At 42.5% G+C, this 13,065-nt stretch overlaps 1 protein-coding gene across 4 annotated transcripts in view; it reads left to right on the forward strand.

The window, feature by feature from the left end:
• The first annotated feature begins 8,672 nt into the window (after positions 1-8,672).
• Positions 8,673-13,065, forward strand: part of LOC139479877 (cytosolic carboxypeptidase-like protein 5) — a 43,095-nt gene continuing 38,702 nt past the window's right edge. For all 4 annotated transcript variants that reach the window (XM_071262789.1, XM_071262791.1, XM_071262788.1 and 1 more), the window contains exons 1-2: positions 8,673-8,756; positions 10,532-10,669. The gene's annotated coding sequence lies outside the window, so the exon portion shown is untranslated. The remainder of the gene's footprint in view (positions 8,757-10,531; positions 10,670-13,065) is intronic.

Here is a 13,065-nt window from a genome sequence, read left to right on the forward strand (position 1 = left end):
CCATGTGAGGAAATAAAGTTGTACTCACTGCTGTGTGTCAATTGCATCTTTAGCCTGGAAGGAGACAGCAGATGAGGCTGGCCTGTCAGTCCAAGAGGTTGCTGGGGACCTGTTTTAACCCGAATACCCACAAGATTCAATGCTTTTGTGTTGATGTCTCTCATTCTGGTGTGGAGCTGCCCTTACAGGGTTGCTGTAACATCTGTGTCATTTCCTAGCCCCCACCCAACCCCGGGGTTTCCGGGTTAGAATAACTCTGCGGTATTCTGTAACCTGGTCGTAAGAGGGACTAATTGTTGAATGGGGTGGTCAGACTGAGTGACTTGGTTGTTTGAATGTCATCGTGACCCGATGACATGGATCATTGCTCATTATATCAATCAACCAACACTGCATTGTCTTGTCCAGACACGATTATTGACAGGTCTCCCTCATAATATTACTGACAACATTTACACACTGGTATTTGTATCAATTACTTCAGGAAAGTAGTCTACACAACTGAGTGAGTGAGTTAAAGTTTAACATCACATCGGCAATATTTCTACACAACTGAAACATCGTCAGTATAGTTGACAGTGTCTGATAAGGAAACACATTATTTCAATTTACCATCAGAGGGACTCCCACAGACCAACAGAATCTCGACACTGACTTGGTCACCTTGTTAGTGTGTTCATACAACCCTTGGCACCGATAACACACGCACGCACGCACGCACGCACGCACGCACGCACACACACACACACACACCAGAAAATCCGATTACCTGGTGAACACAACAAATGGATTAGATTTTTATCTGTTCAGAAACAGCTAAAAGTCCCCTATGTTATTTATGCAGATTTTGAGGCAATCACCAGGAAAGTTAAACATACTGAAAATAACACATCAAACACGACTGTTTATCAGAAACATGAGCCTTCCGGGTTCTGTTACAAAGTGGTCTGTTCAAAACCTACTGGTACAAAACCTGCAGTGACCTATAGAGGCCCTGTGGTGATTTCGCATTTTATTGAATGCTTGTTGGATGAAGCACATCTCATCTATGAAAAGCTTAAAGTTCCTGAAACTTTAAAAATGACTGCAACTGATGAAAGGTTGCAAAAAACAAAACTAAAAGAACAAAGAACTAGTATATTCTATATACATATTTTTATTACATAAATACAATACATATAATAATATGATATGTACAGTCACATAATTACAGAATAGTGTTTTAATGTAAAATAGTTCAATTATTATTAAATATACTCATCCTCATTATCATTATCTTGGTCATCATCAGATTGGTTGACCAGTTCTAAATCGTCGGCCAGTGACATGTCCACTTAAGAGAGGATATCTTTGACCACTGGTTTCATCCACCGATTGATTTTATGATCCATTTCACTGCGATCCATGTCAGGGTCTAACTGTTTCATATTCTCTAGAATAGGTTTGAAGAGAGGCCCATTTCCAAAGTAGCCTATATATCTAATGGCTGTCACAAGTCTTTCAAGAAAAGTAGTTTTCCAGAACTTCGTCAATTTCTTTTCAATCCATCTCTCACTCTTCCCTTCATCTTCATACTCTTCTTTCTTCTTCCAGATTTCTTCCCTGCGCGTTTTTAGTGTTTCTTCCCACATGTACTCTAAGCCTTTCACCTCCCACTCTTTATCAGCTTCACTGAATTTAGAGGTCATTGTAGGCTGTCTAACATCGCTCTCATCAGCTGTCTGAATTATAAGTCGTTTCCTTAGGGGTCCCCCTCCATTCTCAGGGCACCACGATCTGACATGACACTGAAGGTCATGATTATTTTCAAACACAATACCACACTCATCACAGGAAGGCATAGTTGTATCAGTAGTGTCGTCCTCTGATTCACTGTCCACTGGAGCGGCTACTTCTGAGATGTAATCTCTTCTGGTGTCTGGCTTCAAATGACACTGATTGACAGCCTACTCCTCTTTTATAGGCTGTGGGGTGTTGACTGTTTCAAGTACATTAGGTTGTAGTCTTCCTGATTCCAAGGTAGTAGGACGCAAGTCGATTGTCAGATTGCCATAGGGTTTTTCAACAGCTTCTTTATACACAGACATAAACCAGCCGGTATTGTTGGGATAGAAGCGCCTGGCAAACAAGTTGACTTGATGTCTGTCCACAGGGGAATTAAACAGTATCACGTAATGAGAATTCAAAGCAATATCACGTGATTCCTTACCTCTGGGAAACAGATTTTGTAACAGTAAGAAAATAATGACATTCTCATGGTGAGAGGTTCGGGTGAACAGTTGGGAGATGCGTTTATCATCTTTAGCCTCTGACATGAGGTCATCCAGTACAATCATGTTGTTATTCCGTGCATTCAGATAGTTATCCTCGTGCAGGTTGTAAGGAATCCCCTTCACAAATGTCACATAGGGTAACTGTCCACTGATTATCTGATACAGAGGCTGCCACTCCGTATAACACCAGATAATGTTATTGGGTACAGGTTGGATGCGATTCTGTTGTAAAATGTTGTACACAAACATAGTCTTGCCACTTCCACTTGGACCCACCACCACAGTATTGGATGGAATGGTAAAGTAGAACTGTTCTTTTAGTGCTGAAGGAGGTGGGGGAGGAGGAGACGTGGGAGGAGGAGGAGGTAAGGTTCCCGGAGGAGGAGGAGGATATGAATGCATTTGTCTCCTATGTCTATGCATATTATCATTTCTAGAGAATTGTCTCCCACAATCAGGACACGATGTGGACTCCATGACGATTGAAATGCAACTGACACTGGAACAAGAGGAAGACCCTTATATACTCTGAAGATCAGTTTCTGGGATCCAACTGTTAAACTTTTTGGGATAACCCATCCATTTCACAAACACCTCTTTTACGCCAGCTCGCTTCCTTTTCTTCAAAACCTTCTCCACTCTCCACACTGTGTCTGCGGGCTTGTCTACTCTCTGTAGTTCATTTGCATAGAAACTACCTTGAACTAGATCATAAGCCATATCTTTCAACAGATAGATAGGCATACCATCACGATAGAACCTTCTTCTGATAATAAAGATTTCCTCAGTCCATTTTTCTTGATAGTCTCTTTGAAATGTATGTCTCAAATGAGAGAGTCTTACTTGATCGCCCACTTTAAATTTAAAGGGTTTCTTCATTGACTTCTGTTTGACTGGCTTTATCAAAGTGTCAATGTATTGTTCCTTCCATACTAAAGCTTCATTAGTCAGATTAATATCTGAGGGTGATCTTTCATTCAATTATCTGTGAGGTCTGTGGTTATAATCCCGGACGAGATCTTGTAAAATGTTCAGGTAATGGTATGTTTGTTTGTAGGTGAGATATATGTACATCGTGGTCTTGAGGGTCCGTATCACTCTCTCGACATAAAAAGCCTTGGTTTCATTCTGTGTGACATAGTAAGTGATGCCCTTGTTTCTTAAATAAGACCTTATTTTCTTATTATCAAATTCTCGCCCTTTATCTGATCGTATAATTTGTGGCAGGGTAGCGCGGGAGAATATCTTCTTCAAGGCCTTAATGACCGCATCCGGTGTTTTATTTTTAAGGGGCTCGACCCACAGAAAACGTGTTAATACATTTATAGCTATGAGTAAGTATTTCACACCGTCATTGTCCGAGGCTATATTAGATACATCAGCCAAGTCAATATCCCATCGAGCATTGAGGCCTGAAGCCACCACTCTGTTCCGCTTGAACTTGTAGCTTAAAGGTCGCTGAAGCGAATAGGCATCTTGGGATGTCAACCACTTCTTTATGTGATGCAAACTAATATCAAATTTCCCCTCCTTTTTCACAATGTGATACAACTTAGTAGGGCAAGAAAAGGAGGCTGGGTGTTTGGGATTCAAATAAATACTAGACAAGTATGCTTTCCATCCGTCAGCAGGCATGGTTACACATGAAATGAAGCCTACACGATGTAAATAGAGCTTATATGTTTATCCACTACATAGCCTATCAAAACTACAGAGACGGGCCTGGGTTACCTTGAATAACAAACGTGCTTGTGTGTTTATGTTAACCCGTGGATACAGCTGACTGCCTTCATTGTATACCGTCTGGCGACGTGACCTAGTTCATCACACTGTTTAAAGTAACAAAACAATTCTCCTTTACCTATGCAACTAATGTAAACATAGAAGAACTGACTACATTGCTTCCTCACTATTCCAAAGGATTCCAAAGGAATTTCATACATACTATTCTACAGATTTTGATACTTATTAGTCCATGTTTGAATGTGTAACCGTTGATCTGTCTATAGCGCGGGGATTCCCCTCCACACCTGGCAATCTCATTCGGGTCGTTTCCTGTGACGTCATCGTGCACCACCGGTGAAGTGATGTGGTTCTGTCAGTTAGTATTCATCATGCCACGACTGACGGAGGCCAAAATTACACGATTACTGAATGGGAATTTTCACCTTAAGAAATAGACGACTCTTTGACCGAATATACCTGAAAGAAATAGGGTTTCTTTATAACAATCCTGCAGAAACCGGACTGCACTGTGTTCAACACAGTTGTGATCTCAAAGCATAAAATTCCTGGCAGGAATTGAACGTAATAGTTGCCAGCTTTGGGGGAGAATAGGTCCCCAGCAACTTTACTTATTGCCGTGGAGGGACTTAATTGATGAGCTTGTCAGGCCCAAACTCCACCTCGACATTACGGATTATCTGTCAATTGTGAACAATGATGTACAGGAATCCTTAGATCCCCTTTAGAGCTTTTTGGTTATTCTCTAATAATTTTTAACCGTTAATTAGGTAGGCATTAGATGCCATTGTAACATGCGTTAATGGAAATAAAAGCTACGAAACATTTCCACATTCATAAGAAAGCTCTACTATATAACGAACATGTGTAACAGTTTATGAACTACTGTGAAATGGTGATATATACCAGCCAGGGGAATAGGTGAGCGTATCCTGCCCCACCGCTGGCACCCGTCACAAACACATGCAAAGGCAATTCAAATGTTCAACGGGAACATATGGCACAAGTCAAAATTGACAATTGCATCGGACATCATTTTTGTCACTGATGTGTCAAATTTAAAGGGAAAGTCGCACCTCTTCAAGTCTCGAGTTTGCTTTTGTATTTTTGAATCTTTATGCACATATCAAAATATGAGAACAGATAAAGCGTCCGCCCGGAGAGCGGAAGGTCCGGGGTTCGATCCCCGTCCGCGTCATACCAAAAGACGTTAAAAGATGGTACTTGTTGTTACCCTGTCCTGCGCTCGGCATTTGGGGCTAAAACAAGGACTGGTCGGCTCAGAATCAGGATACTGTGTCGGAGCGGGGTATTCATGTTAAACTGCGGCATGGTATCTCAGTGTGCTAGCACTATAAATCGGCATTCGTCCGGACTAGTACAAGCAGCCACACACACACGTGCATGCACGTCGCAATATAAGTGCAATAATCTTGGACGCGACGTTAAACCCAATTTCACCTCACCTCACCTCACCTCACCTCACAGATAAAACGACCTCATTGGTCCCCTAATTTCGTGTTCATTTGGTTATATCAGTGGAAGGGAATAGACTATTTGATGGTTATTGTTTGTTTGTTTGCGCTCACCAATATCCCAGCTATATGACGGCGGTCTGTAAATAATCGAGTCTGGATCAGACAATCCAATGATTGACATCATGAGCATCGATTTAAGCAATTGGGATACGATGACAAGCATCAACCAAGTCAGCGAGCCTGACCACCCGATCCCGTTAGTCGCCTCTTACGACAAGCATAGTCGCCTTTTACGGCAAGCATTGGTTGCTTAAGATCTATTCTACCCAGGATCTTCCCTGACTATCATGGGAAATATAAAATAAACATGAATTCATCATGAAAGCGTCAAAACATTTACACGTCATCTCAGGCTGAAAGTAATGGGTGGTCACAGATGTTACATTTAGGATAACACTTTCTCAGTAAAGTACAGATTCTCTTTCTCAGTAAAGCAGAGATTCTCGAACTTTGTGTGCTGGCGATAAGGTGCCTCACTCTGGCAGTGTGGGTTCGAATCCCGGACGGGACTCAACCCCCAAAAAGTACGAGAATCTGTACTTTACTGAGAAAGTGTTATCGCAAATATAACATTTGTTACATTTGACCACTTTCTAAATGGCATTTTGTGTTCATAGTGTGGGGTCAGTTGTCAGTTCTCAAGTCAGTGTCCGGTATGCCCATCATTAGCAATGACACAAACTTGACACCGGCGCCGTATTGACGACACAAGCTGCTTGAGGAAGGCTTGTGGGATGTCATTCCGGTTGGTTGGAAGTCGGCGTAAACCACGATTCATTTCATCCATGACGTCATGGTTGACAGATCTGGCGAAACAGCGGGCCAAGGAGTGTTTGGCAATAAGGCTGTGAGCTGGCGAAACGGCAGGCCAAGGCGTGTTGGGCAATAAGGCTGTGAGCTGGCGAAACGGCAGGCCAAGGCGTGTTGGGCAATAAGGCTGTGAGCTGGCGAAACGGCGGGCCAAGGCGTGTTGGGCAATAAGGCTGTGAGCTGGCGAAACGGCAGGCCAAGGCGTGTTGGGCAATAAGGCTGTGAGCTGGCGAAACGGCGGGCCAAGGCGTGTTGGGCAATAAGGCTGTGAGCTGGCGAAACGGCAGGCCAAGGCGTGTTGGGCAATAAGGCTGTGAGCTGGCGAAACAGCGGGCCAAGGCGTGTTGGGCAATAAGGCTGTGAGCTGGCGAAACGGCAGGCCAAGGCGTGTTGGGCAATAAGGCTGTGACCACACGTGTAAGGTCCTGCTGTAACGTCATGTGACGCCCATGGGCTTAATGACCGAGCGGATGTGCGGACGGATACTTCGTCATGGTACCGTACACCTGTTAAATTGCTATCGATGACCACTAGAGGGGTCATGTGATGTGCAGTGATGCCTCCCAACACCATGACGCATCCACCACCGAATGCAACAATCTATGCGGAAGAACACACGCATCAGCATAACGTCGTGGGACATCCAACGTCGATAAACACGCTAACGGCCACCACTGCTGTCAAGATGAAACCAGGGCCACGTTCCACAATGCGACCATAGCACTTGGCTGGCCGTAAGTCTATGTTAAAGTATTGGAGTCACGATCGTCGTAGGCTAAGAATGATTTGTGGAACGGCACCCAGGAGTCGTCTGTGAAGAAGCCTGACTAACCTCCATTGTAGTCCTGTAACCTCAGATGTTGTCTCGACCAAGCCAGCAGTTCCGTGTGACCTGGCAGCAAAATTGGACGTCGTGGTCGGGTGTTGCGCTCTCGTGATCCGCGCAGTCCTTGCACGAATCGGACGGAAGCCAGGATGCTGCGGGTATGATAATGTTGCCGACGTGACGTTACCGGTGGAGCTCCAGAACGAGGTCGTTCCCTGGCGTTGCCAGTCTGTTGGTACCGACCCCAGAGTGACTACATGGTGTTACCATAGAAACCAAAACGTCTTACAGCAACTGTTTGTGCACTTCCAATTTCAAGCAGATTTCAATTGCACGCAACCGCTCATCTTCAGATGGGAGTTGCACAACCGCTACCATGTTTGGCCATCAACAAAGTGAAAGTTGCTTTTCACAATTAAAACACTTCAACGATTTATTTTGTTTGAATTGACTGCCCCTGTGTACAGTGATGTGTGATCTGGTTAACATGCAGAATTCTGATAAAACCAAGGCAATTTCCATTTCATGTGTGTTTGATTATAATGCACAGAATTTTGTTCCGATGGTATATGTACTTCGCTGTTGACGGGAACCAGTAGAAAGATGATCAGGGAACACATGTGTACAAGTTCCTGTGACATATTGTATTTCCTCTGAGCCAAGATAAGGACATAAAATTATACTGTCTGTCAATTGGTGGTGGTGCCACATTCTAAAAAAGCACAATCATCTACATAGGTGATACTATCATCTATACGTACGTAGATGAATTTGAGAATGTGTCACCATTCCGCTTCCATACTTTTCATTAGTGAATGTAGCCAATGCAGCACTGTTGTTGAAATATTAAGCGCCGGGTATATTACCTGCCGAATTTGGAAGCTTGTTCATAGAACAAGACCGCCGAGGCGCCTGTTAGGGGAAATACGGTAATCTTCTGATTCTGCTGTTTATATATTTAGTCACAAATTGCACTTTAAAAAGTGTCGGTCTCAAATACCCGGGGTCATAGGTGCGCGTGCTTTCAGTCACAGGTTTGTCTGGACCAGACTCGATGATTCACAGACCGCCGTTATGTTGCTGATCGACTGCTGAGTGTGGCATACAACAACAAACAAAAATGTTCATCTGCAAGCGCGGATAGTATTCAAGTACACCTATATGATTCCAGAAACAATTTTTATCTGATTAATTGTGAAGTGTAACAACATTCCCTCCATCTTTAGGAAGTAATCAATATGTAGATCTAGTCTGGACAATGTTTATTAACAACTGGAAGAAGTAAGAATAATTTTCCTGACTAAACACGAATACACCTGATGAACCCCATTCTACTCAGGATAGAACGAAGATTGTCACGTGCTGACTTTAACGGGATCGTCCATGTTTTGATCATGTGATTAAGGGCTTAAACTTGATTGGTTAGTACGGATCACATGGTCGGCAACCATGATAGTTTACAATATGTCTGCCGTAGCACTAAAAAACTACAGGAAGCTATGTGATTTATGATTTTTATACCCGCTTGGAAAAGGAATACCTTGCAGACATGTTGATTACATTTAGGTATGTTTTAGTCACATACTCGAACGATATTATTTGTGAAATGAGAGTTTTCCTGTTCGTACTGACAAGTCTGAATCCGTCCATAAACATGATTCGTTTCAACTTGTCAGAAGCACCTTTTGAGGTTTGTACCGGTGGATTGGAAAAAGTCAGCTGATAGAGTGTTGTAGTAGTGCTGACAACTTACTTCATGAAGTAATTTCTTTATCGACTGTATGTCACTTTGCATAACTGCGAAATTACGAACCCATCTCTTATATTTTGTGTCATCTAGATTGTTCCTGATAGTGTAGTTTGTTGTTACGCCGCACTCAGCAATATTCCAACTGTGTGATGGCGGTCTGTAAATAATAGAGTTCTGACCATACAAACCAGTGATGGACATCATGAGCATCGATCTATGCAATTTGGATACAATGATATGCATGAACCAAGTCAGCGAGCCTGACCACACAATCCCATTAGTCGCCCCTTACAACAGCATGCAGGGTCCACTCTAGGAATTTTCTGACGTTGGCCCTTTATGTGAAAATTGTAAATATTCCAGAGGTACGCCCATACATCACAATGTTAAATTAGCCCATTGTATTTGAAAATATGGGCCTTTTTTCAATTTTAGGGGCTATAAGCACAAGGCCCCACCCTAGAATTATCCGTGAGCATGGGTTTCTGAAGACCAATTCTAACCCGGAATCTTCACGGGACTTAAATGCCTTTTGTTCAAGGTTTGGATACCAGCCACATTACTGCTCACCGTTGATAATAATGCATATTTATAATGTGCCTGATCCATATCCTAGAATGTACTCATAACGCTACACAAAGAACTAGACTGGACAATGTCTAGTTGAGGCAGTGGAGAGTAAGGAGGTGTGTTTGCAGTCTGGACCTTGTATTGTTGTTGATCAGTGTTCCATAGAACTGTGTCAATGTGGGAAAATGATGCTAAGTGCCTGAAAAGTCCAAATCCAGAGGTCTTCCAGCACGCTGAACTGTTCATGCTTGTATAGGACCATGAACAGTTTTATTGAAGGACCAAGTTTATTTTGTCAGTGCCAGCGTTTGTTTTTCCAGGTTTGTTGCAGGTATTGAACTATTTCGTTATCATGTCATAGTCAGATAAACGATAATATGTGAAGAAATATTTCACATGAATTTTTCTCAATAGATGAGCACATTTGATCATGTTTACCATGTTTAGTATAATAAAAAAAAATATGTTTGACACAGTTTGGTAAGTAGTTGAACTGTTTACCGGATGTTAACATCATTAAGAACCACATAAATGCATTTCAATAAGTGCTCCTATCTAACCACGTTAACTTGTCTAAAACAGCATGATGCCACACTTTTTTTTATTTTATGTTTCACGGATCTATTCCAGTTTTTTCCACACAAGGTCAGTCGAAATAAAAATAAAAATAAATAGCTATGCCAATCATTTAAATATTTATATGAAAGTCATTCTGCCGTGAAGTTAAGACTGCAGCTGGTTCTTGAATCCTGGATAGTAGTGGAGACATGGAATTTATATATAACATTTTGTGTTGTATAAGACTAAAGAGGGTTAATATTACTATCGGGAGACATAATAAAAATACATCTTTTTATGTTTAATTTATTTCTTTTCCAGCTGCTTTTCAGTAGCCACAGCAGGCCCATGAAACAGTAAATTAAAATGCGTGGCCTGATGTTGTATTTCCCATGTACAACAACATGTACAACAACATGTACAACAACATGTACAAAATCATGAACAAGATCCTTTGTTGCAGCTGCTTCAACAATGTTGACAGTTTTTGGGGATGTGCCGTAGTGTCTTGATTGCACAATGGCATGATGCTGTTTGTAACGTCTGCATTACCAACAGCACAGCATTCTTTTCCCATCTACCTACTGTAGTGTTCTGTAAGGTAAGTACTTCTGGGACATGCTGCTTGTCATGTCATTCTTCATTAATGTAGTGATCATGTAGTCAGGCCAATGTCAGAATATTTCTAGAGTGAACCCTGTATTCTGAATAATCAAAGGCAAAGTCCTAAGTAGAATGTCCCACAGTCCTATATAATCCAGGTTGTCCTAACATGTGGTGATCCCACAGTCTTCTATAATCCAGGTTGTCCTACCATGTGGTGATCCCACAGTCCTATATAATCCAGGTTGTCCTAACATGTGGTGATCCCATAGTCTTCTGTAATCAAGGTTGTCCTAACATGTGGTGATCCCACAGTCTTCTGTAATCAAGGTTGTCCTAACATGTGGTGATCCCACAGTCTTCTATAATCCAGGTTGTCCTAACATGTGGTGATCCCACAGTCTTCTGTAATCCAGGTTGTCCTAACATGTGGTGATCCCACAGTCTTCTGTAATCCATGTTGTCCTAACATGTGGTGATCCCACAGCCTTCTATAATCCAGGTAGTCCTAACATGTGGTGATTCCACAGTCCTATATAATCCAGGTTGTCCTAACATGTGGTGATCCCACAGTCCTATATAATCCAGGTTGTCCTAACATGTGGTGATCCCACAGTCTTCTGTAATCCAGGTTCTCCTAACGTGGTGATCCCACAGTCTTCTGTAATCCAGGTTGTCCTAACATGTGATGATCTCACAGTCTTCTGTAATCCAGGTTGTCCTAACATGTGGTGATCCCACAGTATTCTATAATCCAGGTTGTCCTAACATGTAGTGATCCCACAGTCTTCTATAATCCAGGTTGTCCTAACATGTGGTGATCCCACAGTCTTCTATAATCCAGGTTGTCTTAACATGTGGTGATCCCACAGTCTTCTGTAATCCAGGTTGTCCTAACATGTGGGGATCCCACAGTCTTCTATAATCCATGTTGTCCTAACATGTGGTGATCCCACAGTCTTCTGTAATCCAGGTTGTCCTAACGTGGTTATCCCACAGTCCTCTGTAATCCAGGTTGTCCTAACATGTGGTGATCCCACAGTCTTCTGTAATCCAGGTTGTCCTAACGTGGTGATCCCACAGTCTTCTGTAATCCAGGTTGTCCTAACATGTGGTGATCCCACAGTCTTCTGTAATCCATGTTGTCCTAACATGTGGTGATCCCACAGTATTCTATAATCCAGGTTGTCCTAACATGTGGTGATCCCACAGTCTTCTATAATCCAGGTTGTCCTAACATATGGTGATCCCACAGTCTTCTGTAATCCAGGTTGTCCTAACATGTGGGGATCCAACAGTCTTCTGTAATCCAGATTTTCCTAACATGTGGTGATCCCACAGTCTTCTGTAATCCAGGTTGTCCTAACGTTGTGATCCCACAGTCTTCTGTAATCCAGGTTGTCCTAACATGTGGTGATCCCACAGTATTCTATAATCCAGGTTGTCCTAATATGTAGTGATCCCACAGTCTTCTGTAATCCATGTTGTCCTAACATGTGGTGATCCCACAGTTTTCTGTAATCCAGGTTGTCCTAACATGTGGTGATCCCACAGTCTTCTGTAATCCAGGTTGTCCTAACACGTGGTGATCCCACAGTCTTCTGTAATCCAGGTTGTCCTAACATGTGGTGATCCCACAGTATTCTATAATCCAGGTTGTCCTAACATGTGGTGATCCCACAGTCTTCTATAATCCAGGTTGTCCTAACATGTGGTGATCCCACAGTCTTCTGTAATCCAGGTTGTCCTAACATGTGGGGATCCAACAGTCTTCTGTAATCCAGATTTTCCTAACATGTGGTGATCCCACAGTCTTCTGTAATCCATGTTGTCCTAACATGTGGTGATCCCACAGTCTTCTGTAATCCAGGTAGTCCTAACATGTGGTGATTCCACAGTCCTATATAATCCAGGTTGTCCTAACATGTGGTGATCCCACAGTCCTATATAATCCAGGTTGTCCTAACATGTGGTGATCCCACAGTCTTCTGTAATCCAGGTTGTCCTAACATGTGGTGATCCCACAGTCTTCTGTAATCCAGGTTGTCCTAACATGTGGGGATCCCACAGTCTTCTGTAATCCAGGTTGTCCTAACATGTGGGGATCCCACAGTACTCTATAATCCAGGTTGTCCTAACATGTGGTGATCCCACAGTCTTCTATAATCCAGGTTGTCCTAACATGTGGTGATCCCACAGTCTTCTGTAATCCAGGTTGTCCTAACACTAGTTGATGTGTCTGTAACCAGCCAGGCTAAATGTGCTGGGAACAATTCAAATTTCAGTGATGGTATGGTAGTCCACTGTTAACCATTGAGCATGTTGATGACTATCATTCTTGATTAGATCTCAGTGCTTTGATTTTAAATAAATAACATTTCGAGCAAATCAGTC

This window comes from Haliotis cracherodii, unplaced genomic scaffold (assembly GCF_022045235.1).
Source record: "Haliotis cracherodii isolate W230 unplaced genomic scaffold, xgHalCrac1.p SCAF_4, whole genome shotgun sequence".
Lineage (NCBI taxonomy): Eukaryota > Metazoa > Mollusca > Gastropoda > Lepetellida > Haliotidae > Haliotis > Haliotis cracherodii.